General features: G+C 40.1%; 1 protein-coding gene and 1 long non-coding RNA gene across 2 annotated transcripts in view; one reads left to right on the top strand and one right to left on the bottom strand.

The window, feature by feature from the left end:
* The window catches only part of LOC135701883 (ras-specific guanine nucleotide-releasing factor 2-like), a 304,050-nt gene that overhangs the window by 181,376 nt on the left and 105,804 nt on the right, over positions 1 to 16,870 (top strand). The window lies entirely within an intron of this gene.
* Positions 668 to 3,612, bottom strand: LOC135701871 (uncharacterized). The gene is made up of 2 exons (XR_010517672.1): positions 2,139 to 3,612; positions 668 to 1,711 (listed from the first exon to the last, which is right to left on the bottom strand). It is a non-coding gene; the product is annotated as an uncharacterized LOC135701871 (long non-coding RNA).

The following is a 16,870-nucleotide window of genomic DNA, read 5'->3' as shown; positions in this document are numbered from 1 at the left end:
TGAAAAATCAAAGTGTACTCCCCCTTTATTAACAAACAGTTCCATAGGGAAGTCGTCATCATATGACCAAAGGTCGCATGAGTGCGAAAAAAAAAAATGATAAGCAAAGATACAGTCACTGTAAGTTCTTTTTAAGTTCTATTTCTATTATTTTTGCAAAAAGTCTACAAAAGTTCTTCTAGAAAGTCGTCATCATATGACCAAAGGTCGCATGAGTGCGAAAAACAAAGCTCCGGAGTGTTGGGAGGGTTGAACATTTTCGGCACGAAATTTACCTTATTGTCCGCATACCACTTCAGCACGTCCTTGGAGTAGTGGCATGAGGCCAAATCCGGCCAGAAGATTGTTGGGACGTTGTGGGCCTTCAGGAGAGGAAGCAGCCGCTTCTGGAGGCACTCCGTTCATCGTGTCCTGGGTCACGAAAGGTGCACTTCACTGTAAGTTCTTTTTAAGTTCTATTTCTATTATTTTTGCAAAAGAAAACAAGTTCAGCCACTAAAATTTCTTTCAAATTCTATTTCAATTTTTTTTACGAAAAAAAAAATCTTCCGACAAGGCGTCTCGGATCGTGATATTATCACTACGGAATATTATTTTTGCGAAATAATTTAAAATTTTTTGAAGATAGAAATCTTGAGTCTTGTAGTATAACAAACCACATAATGTGTTTTTATGCCGTGATATTATCACTACGGAATATTATTTTTACGTCTTTCTAAAAGTCAAATAATGAAGTCTTTTCATTGCGTGATATTATCACTACGGAATATTATTTTTACGAAGTCTACAAAGTCTTTTCATTGCGTGATATTATCACTACGGAATATTATTTTTACGAAGTCTACAAAGTCTTTTCATTGCGTGATATTATCACTACGGAATATTATTTTTACGAAGTCTACAAAGGCTTTTCATTGCGTGATATTATCACTACGGAATATTATTTTTACGAAGTCTTTTCATTGCGTGATATTATCACTACGGAATATTATTTTTGCGAATCAAATTAAAAAGTCTTGGAGTTATAAATCCTAATTCATATAGTATAACAACCGACATTAAGTGTTTTTGTGCCGTGATATTATCACTACGGAATATTATTTTTACGTCTCTCTAAAAGTCTTATAACGAAGTCTTTTCATTGCGTGATATTATCACTACGGAATATTATTTTTACGAAGTCTAAAAAGTCTTTACACCACAATGTGTCACCCTACTGGATAACATATATTGAAGTGAACTCTCCTTCCCTATTAGGTTTTCGAAGTTGCAAATAATTCACGTCCGAACTACGGAATATTATTTCTACGAAGTCTTTTCATTGCGTGATATTATCACTACGGAATATTATTTTTAAGAAATCTACGAAGTCTTTTCATTGCGTGATATTATCACTACGGAATATTATTTTTGCAAAGTCTACGAAGTCTTTTCATTGCGTGATATTATCACTACGGAATATTATTTTTACGAAAACTAACGAAACTAGATCTGGTCAGAAGACCGTAGGGCCCTCGTGTTGCTTCAACCCTCCAGAAGTCGTCATCATATGACCAAAGGTCGCATGAGTGCGAACAAAAAAAAATCAAAGATACAAACACTGTAAGTTCTTTTTAAGTTCTATTTCTATTATTTTTGCGAAAAGTCTAAAAGAAGTTCTTCTAGCAAGTCGTCATCATATGACCAAAGGTCGCATGAGTGCGAAAATCATCTAACGCGTCTACGTCTACGGTTAACAATCACGTCTACGTCCACGGTAATTATTCACCCTGCCGTTAATTGAACACACATTAAATATTATATTTATCAATGCGACGGCCCGATGTAAATGAAAACATGGCGCGGGTCGTCACAATCAAAGTTTACAGCAGTGCTGTTTTTCCAACATTAGCGTGTAGAGCTAACGTGGCTGCATCCTAGCCTCCGTTTTGACCACGAAATTATTGGAATAGCTCCTCCGTTTGAGGTTCGCCCAAAAATTTTCCATCGGTCACAGGGGATACAGTCACCCCAGTATTATGGGCCAGCTAGTCACTATTATGGGTCAGTCAGTTCTGCGTGTTAATCAAATGGAAGTGACCCATAATTGTGGGTGGCCCATAATACTGGGGTGACTGTATTGGAAAACTTTTTGTCACCTATCAAGAACCTTCACTGTAAATTCTTTTTAAGTTCTATTTCTATTATTTTTGCGAAAGCATCAAACGGATACCATCAACTGAAGTTTCTCAATATTTTCTATTTCCTATTCGTATGCGAAAAAAAAAACAACCAACCACTACAATTTCTTTCAAATTCTATTTCAATTTTTTTTGAGAATAAAAACTTTTGATGAAGTTTTTTGGATCGTGATATTATCACTACGGAATATTATTTTTGCCTTAAAAGATACCACCGTTTCTGTAATTTCACAATATTACAATATGCATTACAAATTTGAGAATAGTCTATAAGTGTTTAAGTGCCAAGTGTTCTTAGTTTTCTTGACAAGATACCAAACGTCTGCAATTTCACAATATTACAATATGCATTACAATTACGATTGTGAGCTGATATGTCTTCTAAACTGATACGATATGAAACATTGGAAATGTCTTAGCAATTGAAGTTTTTTGCATCATGAAACGTTCGTCAAAAATACATTGATAACGAAAGAGTTTAATCGAACCGTGATATTATCACTACGGAATATTATTTTTGCGAAAATTTTAACAGTCATAAAGATGAGATATACCACTGTAGTTTCTTTCAAATTCTATTTCAATTTTTTTTGAAAAATGTCTTTAAAAATAAAAAAAAACGAAAATAAAATGTTAATTAGATTAAGAATGTCTGAAGAAATAAAATAATGTATAAAACTGAATTTGCATTGTCCTTCATTCTCCCAGTGGGTGAAATATCACAAGGTTAAACCGTCGTTGAATGTCCTCCATTGAATATCACTGGTTCGCTTAAGGGTATCACAGGGTAATGCCAAACATTAAATATTGATTGTCTAACTAGTTTAACTACATTAAAGTAATTTAAAAGGGTACGATACCAATAAAATAGTATAAATTAGACCAGCGAACAGAAGTAACACTTGACTCGACTTACATAATTGGGACCATAAATGTTGGATGTACAGTAATCCTTCCATTTAGGCGGTGGGTGGTACTGTCTAACCACCACTGTTATTTTCATTTTTCATTTTCATTTTCAAGCACAGAAGGGGGTCATAGGGCCAGGTCTCCAGTGAAAAATCACTATCCATACAGCACAAGGGTAGATGTAAAGATTTGGCACCACAGAATAATAATCACAGGGATCAAGTGAATCCTGCTTAAGATGCCGGCTAGGGAGGAATAGTGTTTCAAGTAGGGGATAGCCGGAGTAACAGTAGTAATAGTTGTAGTAAAAGTTGGAAAGTAAACGTACAGAGGACAATGTTTTGCAATACCTTCTTAATCGTGATCTTTTTGAAATGTTTGAGAATCAGTGTCAGTCAGTGCCATTGTCTTTGTCGATGTCTTTACGTTTGTCAGTTGCCATTGTCATTATAGGTGTTGTCTCAACGTATATGTTCTTGTCAATGACAGTATTGAAAGTATCCGTGGAAGTATTTTTCACTGTGTGTGTTTATGTATGTTTTCACCAAATGATTATATTTCTTCCTCATCTCCTAGTTTTAACTGCGTTCAAGAAGTATTGGAGGCGAACCAGCCTAAGGCTGAAAGCCTCCTAAATAAAGCTAAATAATAATAATAATGCGTTCAAGAATAATTAACTAAAAAAAACAAAAATGTAGCAAAAGTTCATACTATAACATTAGACAAATAACTAAATGTAATGTTTAATCTTTAAATTTGTGAAACCTCTTAACGGAATTCCTTTATGAAGTGCTTTGTGTGTGTAATTTTTAATTTTATAACGATAAGTTGCTCAAAATAGCAGCCTGTAATTCCGTACCAGAATCCACCTTTAATTCAATGTCTTTTGTGGATTTGTAGAAGCAAAGTTGGGCCGAATACTCGTGGCTTACTCGAGGTTAGAGAGGTACATTGTCGTAGGATAGGATCAGGGGAGGAGTTTGGGGGTAAGGTTTCGTTGTCTCATCAGAGCGTTGTCGCCAGTATGAATGGTAGTGCGGTTCTAGTTTCGTCTGGAGTTCGACCGGGGGGACAAGACAAACAAAAACTATTAAAGAGAGACAAAAGACAAAGGAATTAAATTCTTATACTAGACATTTGAAGAAACACATAAACCGACTGCATATAGCAGATATCGCGAGTTCCCAACACGTCTCTGATAGGAACATAGGGTTGTCTTCCTTGGGCCTCAAGGGTATTTAAAAGTCGTTCTCTGGCGGCATCATTATCCGTACATTGCCAAACTGCGTGATCGATGTCATCGTAACCGTTTCCACACCGACAGATGTTGCTGTCTACGAGGTTTATTCTATTGAGATGAGCATCTAGCGAGTAGTGGTTGGACATAAGTCTACTCATCACGCGAATGAAGTCACGACTTAAGTCCAAGCCTTTAAACCACGCTCTCGAAGAAACATTAGGAATAATTGAATGTAACCACCGTTCAAGATTTCCAGTGTCCCAATCGGTTTGCCAACTCGAAAAGGTACTCTGACGCACTAAATGGTAAAATTCATCGTGTGAAATTTGCCTGTCATAAAATTCGCCTTCCTGCGCGCCCACCTTTGCGAGAGAGTCCGCCTTCTCATTGCCTGGGATTGAGCAATGTGATGAGACCCATACAAAGGTAATCATATATGATCTTTCGACCAGTACACTCATCTGCTCCCTTACCTTTGAAAGGAAATAAGATGAGTGCCTACTTGGTTTCATCGACCGAATAGCCTCAATCGAACTGAGACTATCCGAGAAGATGAAGTAATGGTCTATGGGCATATCGGAAATCATCCCCAATGCGAAGTTGATTGCTGCCAGCTCAGCAACAAAAACGGAACAAGGTTCCTGAAGTTTGCGGAAGGCGCTAGAGTTTTCATTGAAGACACCGAAGCCAGTGGATCCATTGAGACGGGACCCGTCTGTAAAATATCTTTTCATGCAATTGACTTGTTGGTACTTTTCAGTAAAAATACGCGGAATAATAATAGGTCGAAGTTGATCGGGAATCCCATGAGTTGCTTGTTTCATGGTCAGATCATATTCAATTGAGGAACTGCGATTGGTGAAGTGAACACGGTCTGGAGTATAACAAGGAAGACACATATCTGATGATATGTAGTGGTGGTAGATTCTCATAAATCGAGATTGTGAATTCAGCCCAAGAATTTCTTCAAAATTTGCAATTATAAATGTGTTCGTCACTCCGCATTTGATTAGTATTCTGAGAGAGAGCTCCCAGAAACGGTTCTGGAGGGGTGTTACTCCTGCCAGAACCTCGAGACTAATGTTATGCGTTGAGTGCATACAGCCGAGAGCAATACGCAGACAACGATATTGAATTCGTTCCAATTTTATTAGGTGACATTTTCTTGCCGAGAGAAAGCAGAAAGAGCCGTACTCTAGAACAGAGAGAATAGTTGTTTTATAAAGCGTTATGAGGTCTCCCGGATGAGAACCCCACCATGTGCCGCAAATTGAACGGAGAAAGTTGATCCTCTGTTGACATTTTTGCTTCAAATACGTAACATGGGTATTCCAAGTGCACTTTGAATCAAACCAGACCCCAAGGTACTTGAAAGACAATGATTGAGTAATGTTTCTGCCCAAAAGATTAAGCTGCATTTGGGCTGGGTACCGCTTTCGAGTAAACACTACCAGTTCAGTTTTCTGCGGCGAGAATTCGATCCCTAGATTCCTAGCCCAAGAAGACAAGTTATCTAAGGAACTTTGCAATGGTCCTTGCAAGTCCACGTGGACCTCTTATGGAAACCACACCGTCATCTGCAAGTTGTCTTAGCGTGCATTGTTCTGCCAAACAGTTGTCGATATCTTTGACATAAAAGTTATAAAGAAGAGGGCTGAGACATGAGCCTTGGGGCAGGCCCATGTAGCTAATTCTGGAAGTTGTCAGTTGTCCAAGGGAAAAGTTCATTTGCTTTTCTGACAACAAATTGTACAAGAAATTATTTAAAATTCCGGAAAGTCCACATCTGTGCAGATTATCTGACAGAATTTCAATGGAAACTGAATCAAAAGCCCCCTTAATGTCCAAGAATACTGAAGCCAATTGCTCCTTGTGCGCAAAGGCCAGTTGAATATCTGTGGAAAGCAGCGTTAAACAATCGTTTGTTCCTTTGCTCTTGCGGAACCCAAACTGTGCATTTGATAGCAAGTTATTTGTTTCGACCCACTGATCGAGTCTCCGAAGGATCATTTTCTCCAATAATTTCCTAATGCACGAAAGCATCGCAATCGGGCGGTATGAGTTATGGTCAGACGCTGGTTTGCCAGGTTTTCGAATGGCTATTACTTTGACCTGTCTCCATTCAGGCGGTATAATGTTGTTTTCTAGTAAGGAATTGAATAAGTCTAGCAAGCGTCTTTTAGCGATATCTGGGAGATTTTTCAGAAGATTGAATTTAATCATATCGCTTCCCGGTGAGGAGATGTTCGATGAAAGAAGAGCCATAGAGAATTCCAGCATTGTGAATGGTCTATCCAGAGAGCTGCCGCTCGGACACGCTTCTCGAAGAATATTTTGTGCTGGAACTGAGTCCGGACAGACCTTTTTAGCGAAATCGAATATCCATCGGTTGGAGTATTCTTCACTCTCATTAGAAGATGAGCGGTTACGCATGTTGCGAGCCACCCTCCATAAGGTGTTCATTGAGGTTTCTCGTGAGAGTCCCTCGACGAAATTGCGCCAATAACCGCGTTTTTTTGCTTTGATTAATTGTTTCAGCTTTGTCTCAAGCTTTGAATATTCCTCGAAGTATGTGGAGGTTTTGTGTCTACGAAAAGCTTTGAAAGCATCAGATTTTTCTACATACAGTTTTGTGCATTCTTCGTTCCATCCAGGTGTGGCTGGTCTCCTTTTGAAGGGCGCACTTGGAACTTTTCTTTTTTGTGCTTCCAGTGAACTTTTGTAAATCAAATCGGCGAGGAATCGATATTCTTCCAATGGTGGAAGCGCATCTATTGATTCGACACCGATTGTCACCGTCGTTGCATATTTCTGCCAGTCGATGTTCCTTGTAAGATCAAATGGAACCCGAGATGGTTCTGCAGAGTGAGGGCCACACTTAATTGAAATGATGATTGGCAAATGATCGCTACCATGGGGATCATTGATAACCTTCCACAGACAATCCAACAATAGCGATCTTGAACACAAAGATATGTCGAGTCGGCTTTCTCGAGCCGGAGGTTTTGCTATACGTGTCGCTTCACCAGTGTTCAAAATAGTCAAGTTGAAATCGTCGCATAAATCGTAAAAAATAGCCGCTCTATTGTCATCATATAGATCGCCCCACCCAGTACCATGGGAGTTCATATCACCCAGAATTAATACTGGGGATGGAAGAATCGAAACTAGATTCCAGAGTTGACTACGGCTAATGGAGGTTCTTGGTGGAACATAAACTGAAGCTATGCAAAGGTCTTTGTTCTTCACATTTATTTGGCAAGCGACGATTTCGACGCCTGATAGAGCAGGAAGGGAAATTTTGTAGAAAGGGTAGCACTTTTTGATCCCTAAAAGTACTCCTCCATAAGAATCGTCTCTATCCAGGCGTATAATGTTAAAATCGTGGAAGTTGAGTTCTTCATCGGAAGAAAGCCATGTTTCACAGAGAGCAAATATATCACAATCAGAATTGTGAAGTAAAAATTTGAACGAGTCTAGTTTAGGCACTAGACTACGGCAGTTCCACTGTAGCACAGTGATCATATCTTCAACCTCGTTCGACGAATTATCCATCGAAAGATATGATTGATGCAAGGAGGGGCCATGAAACAGTCAATTGCTTAAGATATGATTCTAATGTTGGAAGCAAGGCAGAAACTAAGCTTCTAAGAGGGTCTTGTATGTTGAACATATTTAATATGAATTCCACAATGTCCGAAAAAGCTAGCAAACCTCGTTCGGACTTGGATTTCTTTTGAGAAGTTTGAGGAGCAGCTTTATTATTTTTCTTATCTTTGTTGGGCAATGGTGGAAAATTCCTGCTGCATCCAGTGATTGGTTCAGCAGGAGCCTTCGGTTTCGTTTTTTCATCCCCATTACCCTGGGAATTTGCCAATCTTCTGGAGGTGACTTTAGTTTTCTTACGGCGCACTTTCGGGGAGGCGCATTTTCTTTTTGAGGATCCGTCCATTTATGAAGGTGCGTGTACCACCGTAGAATCACCTTCATCGGATGAGTCAGAGTCCGATTCTTCAGCTGACAAAATCGAAAATTGGTTTGCATCTTGGACGGCTGATGCAGCCTTCACCATTTGAGCATATGACTGCTTGGAGCGTCCTGAGATTGAACGCTGCACTTTATCGGAGTGCTGCTTGTACATCGGGCACTCCTGCAAGGGGTGAGGATTCTCGCCACAGTACGCGCATTTTACTGATTCTTTGTGGCAAGAATCCTCTTTGTGGTTTTCACCACATTTGCCACAACGAGTTTTGTTGCCGCAATGGCTGGCCGAGTGTCCTAGCCTTTTGCAGTTGGTACAGTTATAAACCCTCTGTACAAACAACCGCACCGGAAAAAAGCACCATCAACTTTGACAAAGTTTGGGAGAACTGAACCAGCGAAAGTCACCCGAAACGAGTCTGAATGCTGATAGACTTTCTTGCCATCTTGTAAAGACACTGAATGCAGTTGCCTAACATCCAGTATCTTTACAAGCTCGCTTGTGACTTTTCTGTTTTTTAAACAACCCGAGGCACGTTTCAAGTCCTCGACAGACAGACTCGCGTCGGAGACCACGCCTTCTATCTCCACATCTCGAGAAGGGATGTAGATGTTGTACTCAACACTAAACAACTCGTGATCAGCAATTTTATTTGCTACATCATAATTCGGTGCTTCTACACGCAGTTTGTTGAATCTCTCCTTATGTACCAAGATTCCCGGATACTTACGCAGCAAGTCTCTCGAAATATCGAGAGTTTTCAAGGGTTTATTTTTAGGCCGAAAAAAGACAACCCATGGTCCTTTCGAAAGTGGTTGGTAATACCTGGTTCGCGCAACCATAATAAAAATTGTATGGTTAATTTGCTTAACGACGTGTTCTGGGTATCATCCAAACCATTTGTGGAATAGTTCAATGATTTGGGTTATCGTTCGTTTATGGTTATTTTTTATTAGGGAACGTTGGCATCGGAAGATGTCATAAGTGTTGCGCAAAAGCGGTGCGCAACCGCTTAAGAAGGAAAAAAATAAAAACCTTCTCCAATTTATTAATTTTAATTACTAGTAATTAATTTTTTTTGCACGGCGTACTACAAGCAAATTAAAGCGAAAAAAAAAATCGAAAAAAAACTTTTATCTAGTTGCAACAAGTTGTCTCACTATGAACCATACTCCCTTACCAGGGGTGAGAGACAGAACCACGCGCCACGAGGCAAAACAAAACTACAATAGGGAGGCAATGGACTTGCAAAATGTATTGTACTATACTTATGCCGGTTGTGTAAACAACCTATCAGCCGGTGCAGCTAGGTATTCCGTTTGCTGCTGCTACGCTGCGGCTATTGACGGAGATGATGCGATGATGATGGTGATCGATCGATCGATCACTAGGGTAAAGGTGAACAGTCTATACGTAAGACTCAGCTTACGATAGCTGCTTCCGAAAACCGTGCGCGACTCACCTGAACACTTTTTTTCAACAACGATAGCGATGGAAACGCGGTAAAAAACGAGTGTCGTATGAAGAGACCAGGACGCTGTTAACTGGCTCAGCGCTCGATACGGAATGGAATTAACTATTGTTGAATAACTATTATTAATTATAATTACATGAAAGAAATAAAATATAAACTACAAACAAAACGTGACTAAAAAGATATTCTCACAAATGTAGTTCACGCAACCAGGCCTGCTTCCACTCACTCGCCACCTTGCACATGCTAGACACAAGGAGAGGCCGAAAGGCAAGCGTCTGACACACAGAACCCGTCAAATCCACCTGCAAATAGTCACAATCAACGATTCTACGAATCGCGAGCGCTAACTCTGATCGCTCACGAATCATAAAACCGCCGACCGTGACAGTCTGAAAGCGAAATTAACAGGTTCTATGCGTCAAACACCCGCCATCCAATCTCCTCCCGTACCCAATAAGTACAAATCTCCACTACAACAACCAACGAATCCAAAACCCCGAGAATCACTCCTCTATAGCAAGTGAGTGGAAGCAACCCTGCATGCAACCATTCTTCATGATACACTTGCGTTAGCTTCGAAACTTCTAACCAAACTGGGAAATCTATCAGATCACAAGAAAAAAACACAACAACTTAAAATGTTTCAAAAGTAATTACAAGTAAATTTTCTCTGTATACAAATCTGATACTATAATCAGAATTGCTCAGTCTGCATGAAGCAGCCGATTTCATCAAGGAAGTTCTATTAACAACCAAGAATTAATCATTTGAGGCAAACTGAAGCATTAAGAAGGTGATATGTGTCACTATAGGAAATCATCATCGTTGCAAATATAAAGAAATTAAACATAACCCTTTGCTTCAGTACCGTCAACCTCCATGTCCATGGGGAGGTAGTGTTAACCATAAACTAGTTATCTAACGAAAATCAAGTCAATTGGTTGAAGGACATCCGAGAAATAGCTGTGGGTAGACGTTACCAACTCACCGTATAAATGGATAAATGGAGGGATTGCTGTAGATGTTTGTTTACATTGTTTTCAACGCATTTGAAATGATTGCCATGTCTCGAAGTAGTGCTAATTTATAACATTACATAAATTAAATTTGTCTTCTCTTAATTTTTATTTTAACATCACTACGTACGGTTTAGCAATAGATAATTCATACGGGACTAAAACATTCATCCGACAGCCATTCTCGAAAATTGCTTTCGGCGAAGAACGCTTCACTGTGGGTGGTAACGAGTTCCAGTGAACTGGCGTAACATGCCGTGTTGTTGGCTGGTATCACTAGGTTCTGTAAGCGGTAACCTCGAGTTAAGATAAGTCTACCATGAAGTATAGCAGGGGACTGTGTTGACAGCAATTTTGTCAGGACGATGCAGGAGCGATAGGCATAGAAGCTTTGTAACGTACATCCAATGCGGTTCTATTGTAAGTGACTCACATGGTCATAACGGCTCAATCCATAGACATACCTCACACAGCAGTTTAGTTGCATCCGTAGCCGATAAAATGAGGTTGCACTGGATGGATGTGTAGAACATAACTTTATCCTGGTTGCAGTTGGCACGGACGATACAAGCGTAGATATTTCCGCACTGTTGGGGTATCAGGCCATCGTATTGCAAATTGCTTTTCAAGATCCACCCTTGGTTGCTCTCATTTTCAGACCATTCGATGCTCTGGCCGTCCATCACAATTCCAGATGCAGATAGAACAAAACCGCTAACTCTGCGACACCAACATCGCATTACTCTTAAGGCCGGCGCACAAGGGATAAGTTTTCAGGTTTTTTACCCGGAAATTTATACATTGTGCGCCAGTCTTTAGCTGGATTTAGGTGAAGGTCGTTTCGCCGCGACCAGCGAATCCCAACACATAAAGCAACCAACGATACAGACAAAACGTTTGTTACGACTACCATGACAAACTTGCTCTGTAACATAGCTCGATCAGAGTGGTAAAAGGATAATGATATATTGCTTGCCTGCTTTGTTGCAATATGGTGAGGACATAGCTTGATCTGAATCGAGAAAATACATAACAAAAAAATCCCATTAACACATCCAGACCAACAATTGAAATGGTGAACCGAAACCTTCATTCGCAAACCTAAACCACAATCGGGTAGAGGAGAATTTCCCCTACCTGTTCATTATGTTGGTTTGCCTTTGCGGACTTCGGTTCGCGAGAAAATGGCCTTACAAGTTTTGTTTGCAAAATGGAGTTAAGGCCATTTCAATTGTTGGTCTTGACATGTGTATCATCTTCGGCTTTACTTTGTGTAGCAGCTTTTCAACAATTTGCTCGTTTCCTTCTACCACCCCGAGTGAGTTTGTCATGAAAAAAAGGAAGAAATTATATCATTATATCTTTCCACTTCTGACATACCGTTATCATTCGGTTCGTTGATCGCTTGTCATTTTGTCATTTGGAGATATTTTTGATTCCTTAGCCGTGACCAATCCACAACTTGTTCGAGATCGGCATTCAGCATCCTGACTAACTCACGAGCCGGCCGACGTAGAGTTCCAAACAGAGATGCCAGATCTACGGAAATCTCCGTAGATCTACGGATTTTACAATTTTTTGCGGAAATACGGATCCGTAGGCAAAATCTACGGAATTCGGTACAGTTTCTACGGATTTTTTTCTTCAGTGTACGTTTCCCTTCAGAATCGAATTTTACAATCTGATACTGAAGGCAAAGAAGCATAAAGTAAAATACACCTCTGCAACTTGTCAACCGTTTTCTTGCTCACTTATCCGATTTTTGAGAAAACAAACGTCAGACTGTGCGTGAAACATGGCGGCCTTCGTACTATCTCTTCACTCCGTCGAAAGTTCTCATAATATACCAGCCCAGTGGCAGGCGCGTAGGCAGCATGTTATACCGTGACAGCGGACCCAGAACAGCAAAATAAATTATTTGAGCCAGGGTTATGCTGCCTACTGTCAAACGCTGCTGTTGGTATAGGCCTTGTCACTGGCCTGTAATATACAGTCAATCTTTGCATGAAGAGAAAAAAAAAAATCGACGGTGCCGTGTGAAGGTGAATAAAAGTCATGTCGAGACCAGTCTTGTAAGCGGTCACCGTAGTCGACACATTTTCTGTGATAATCGACTGCCTTTGCTTTCAACACTTGCAAAACAAGCTTTCAAATTACAGTACCAAACTAAAATGTCATACGACAGGCTCTGTCATACGACACTGTCGCCGAAGACCATCACGGATGTAAGTATTTTAGGTTTTCTCATAATAAGAGCTGCTGATGTTTTGCTTGTGCAAGCAACGATGTCAAATTAATAACCTTTTTGATCAGAAATGGTTTAATTTACACCAAATTGAGGAATTAGAACGAAATCGCATATGTCATATGATAGTCATTTAATAATTTTCTTTTTGCTCGAATGTTGTTCTACCGTTTGCGTTGTGAAACCCCTGTAGTGGATCCTCAATTTGAGCTGGAAACCATTGCCGTGGATAATGAGACAGAATCGCTGCTTGGGCAACAGGAAACGCTCCTTTGGAGTGAGAAAAAATGCCTGGAGATCGCTCCCGCGCAAAACAGGGTTCCTCTGTCTTTAATATATGACGAGCACGGCGAAAAGATAGCTTTTCCTGCCATTTGTTTCGGCCATCTACGGAAATTCAAGCCAGGGGTTCGGGTGACATATTTCATGATGGCATCCAGTGAAACTCGTCGTCAAGACAGGCGTGTGGCCAAACCACATTTGTTGTATATGACAATGAAAGTTCTTCGGATTAGAGTATCCGAAGGCTTGTAAAGTACCTTTAAGTGCACGGCGACCGCAAACATAACACGTGGACCTTAAGGACCGCATTATTCAAATCAATACTGAATTCAGTACAGTATTGGCAACAAAGGAAGAGAAATTTGTTCACCATGATGCGACAATTGGGAAAGCCTACGATGTTCCTCACACTCAGTGCAAGTGAGATGAAGTGGCCCATTTTTTGAATCTCTTACATCGGTTGTCAGAAGGACACAATGGCAATTACTTAGCAGATCAATTCCAGGAATGCACTACAAAGAGCAACTCTGGTCAATGATGATCCAGTCACGTGCTGTGTGTACTTCATCAAGCTGGTTGACACGATTGAATTTCAGCACCGTGGAAGTCCTCACGCGCACATCTTGCTATGGCTGAACAAGGATCCCCGGGAAGCAATCAGTAAAAGTATGCCAAAAACTACAGGTGCAACAGTATCATGGTATTCATGCCAGTACTACTATCGGCCCTTTTGAGGGCCACCAAGATTTCCCAAAAGAGTTAAATTTCTGAACATGCCCCAACTAAAATTCATATCAAAAGCTTCTTTTCAAGGCAATCATATTCATACTAAAGAGTATAAGCAGAGAGAACCCCACTCAAATTCCTATTCCTACACAAAACACAAGTCCTGCTGCAGTTAACAAATAACATTTATTATATAGAGACTACGTAGTCCGACGTCACCATTGCGTACAACCCCAGAGGGCTGTCCCTAGTATTTTTTTTTCAAAAGTTCTTTCATCGATTTATCATTTAACGTAAAATATCACCTTAGAACTAAAAAAATAACAGCTTCCACTAAAAAAAATCCGTAGAAATCCGTAGATTTGAATAAGTCTACGGAATTGCATAGAAAAAAATCTGTCATCTCTGGTTCCAAATCATCGACGACAATTGGAATAGAATAGAAAAAACTTCAGCACCGTCGTTAGGTCGTTAATATGGCAGCAGAAATGTAGAGAACCAAGTACTGAGCCTTGAGGAACGCCAGATGTCACCTCGGCGCTGCTTGAGTAGTGATCACTACAGAACACTGTCAGCCTTCTGGCAAGAAAACACGACTCCATCAGGTTTACAGCAACAAAAAAGAAGTTGATATCGTGAAACTGCACTTTCTACTTTAGAGGCAACATTTTTGCGTGCTTCCAGGAGTCGGGACATGTAGAAGTTTCGATGAAACTATTGAACAAATGTGCTTGACTAACGGTAATATTATGTTAACGACGGTAATTGGCCGACCGTCCATCCGAACAGCGTTCTATTTAATGTCCTAGATAGCATTGACGATTTACCAATGCCGCGCAAGTATAAAATAGAAGCAATACGAAGCTGAAGCGAACACATATTTTACTACTCGGTAGGTACTGTTCGTCAAGTATGTTCGATTCTCCTCGTCCAGATCGAACTCCATGTGGAGGCAACGATTTATTATTGCCGATCCCAAGACTCTTTACCCGTTTCAAAAGAAATTTTGACAGAGTTATGCTGTCCAAGAATCGATTCAGATACTGCTGTTCGTATTTGCGCGGTTCCTCAGCCCTTGTGCCTCTGTCGCTGGACGTCCTTCAATTATGTTGTTGTAGCTTGCAAACTGTTAGAGAACCACGGTGACAGGTACTGGTTCGAAGTTCGGAAGCACGAATCATGTACAGTTTGGACATACGTATTGAAGAATTCCGCGTTTTCCAGAGCATTCGGAACCAGTGTTGGAAAAATATCAAAAAAATCAAATCTCGCCAATGAACAAGATCACGCTTGATTTTCGTATTCAAAAATCTACAAGCAAACAACTGCGGTTGATATTGCAAGCTGTGATATCAAGGTTCGGACTATCACCAAGCTGTGGTGAAATTGAGTTCTGGCTTTATACCCGAACGCAACCGAAACTTCCATTACGGCTGGTAGCAGCAATCCGGTGACAGAAGCCAAAGTTGTTGGTTCTTTGGTTAGATTATCTATCAATCTAATTTATGATAGGACAAATGTAGGTTATGTCGGCCTACATGTCCCTAATTTGGGCCCATCGCTAAAAGTCTGCTATTTATCAATTTTATCTAGATGAACGCGTTATTGGGACGTTACCAATGGATATTTTTGGTTGCTATTGAAAATTTAGTTGATTGCTGAATTTATGTATGGGCCCAAATTAGGGACACTTAGGCCCACATTACCTGCATTTCCCCAATTCGTTTATAAATTAGGCAAGCTAGTAATAAAAATTCAAGTTTTTATGAATGTTGATTCACATATGATTTTTAAAGCACACGTGTCGCCAAAGCCCCGTATACACATAGCATAAAAAAACTGTAAGCTACAGTGCTGACACCACCAATGGTGGCGGCTTCAGCAACCTTCCTTCTTGGTAGAGGATTGGGTAGCAGTCACTTCGTGTCTGCCATAGTTGAAGAGAAAAAAATAGATAGCATTTTTATACCCAAAGACGTTGATAGAGACGCGCAAAGAAAATTTCTATCAAAACAGCAGCACGGTTTTTGAGGGATCTTTTGGCAATGTCACTGGCAACCATGTTTCTTCGAGTGGCTTCAAATGACTTTCTTACAGTGCCGCAATGCTGTTGTGAAAATTTGAACGTTCGACCGGAACTGAATAAAAATGAAGCTGAGAATCCATGAGCCACAAACGAAGTGACAGACGGAGCGGCTCGAAAACTTTGGTGACTAACCGGCTATAGCAATTTTTCAGTGCACCACATGGCAACACTACTAATGGATTGTACCACATGGCAACACTAAATGTACTAGAATGTTTTGGTTCTACCTCTTTCACTCTACTTTAAACTGAAATGCATTATAAAAAAAAATGACAAAATGATACACTCTTTGCACACTGTCAAAGGTCATTGCATACAAAATCAACTTTGTTAAAATCAAAACAAAAATACTAGCCCATATGGTGGCTTATGGCACAAGCTTCTAAGAAAATTCTATTACAGCGAACCACATTATTTTAATTGATTTTTTCGCCAGTTAGTCGTCTGTCACTTCGTTTGTGCTTGAGCCGTACAAAGTTCGATCAAATAAGTATGACAGTCGCTCCATGGCAGTATAACCAACCGGTGGGATCTAACGATTTTAAATTGGCTCACTCCTTGACTAGCCTATTGGTCCCAAGCAAATCGATTAACGTACCCAATTCTAGTCGAAATTCTAGTACTACACTATGTTTGTTTTGATTCGCTATGAAAGTTTGACAGATAAAATGAGGGGTTCATGGATTTTCCTATGTTTCGAGGGATGCATCGATTAGCTTGGGACCGA

The sequence above is a fragment of the Ochlerotatus camptorhynchus genome, unplaced genomic scaffold, assembly GCF_037179485.1.
Source record: "Ochlerotatus camptorhynchus isolate MF236.1 unplaced genomic scaffold, CSIRO-AGI_Acam_v1.1 ptg000178l, whole genome shotgun sequence".
In the NCBI taxonomy this organism is placed as follows: domain Eukaryota; kingdom Metazoa; phylum Arthropoda; class Insecta; order Diptera; family Culicidae; genus Ochlerotatus; species Ochlerotatus camptorhynchus.
The sequence above is the reverse complement of the archived record's forward strand: the minus strand, read 5'-3'. Positions and strand labels throughout refer to the sequence as shown.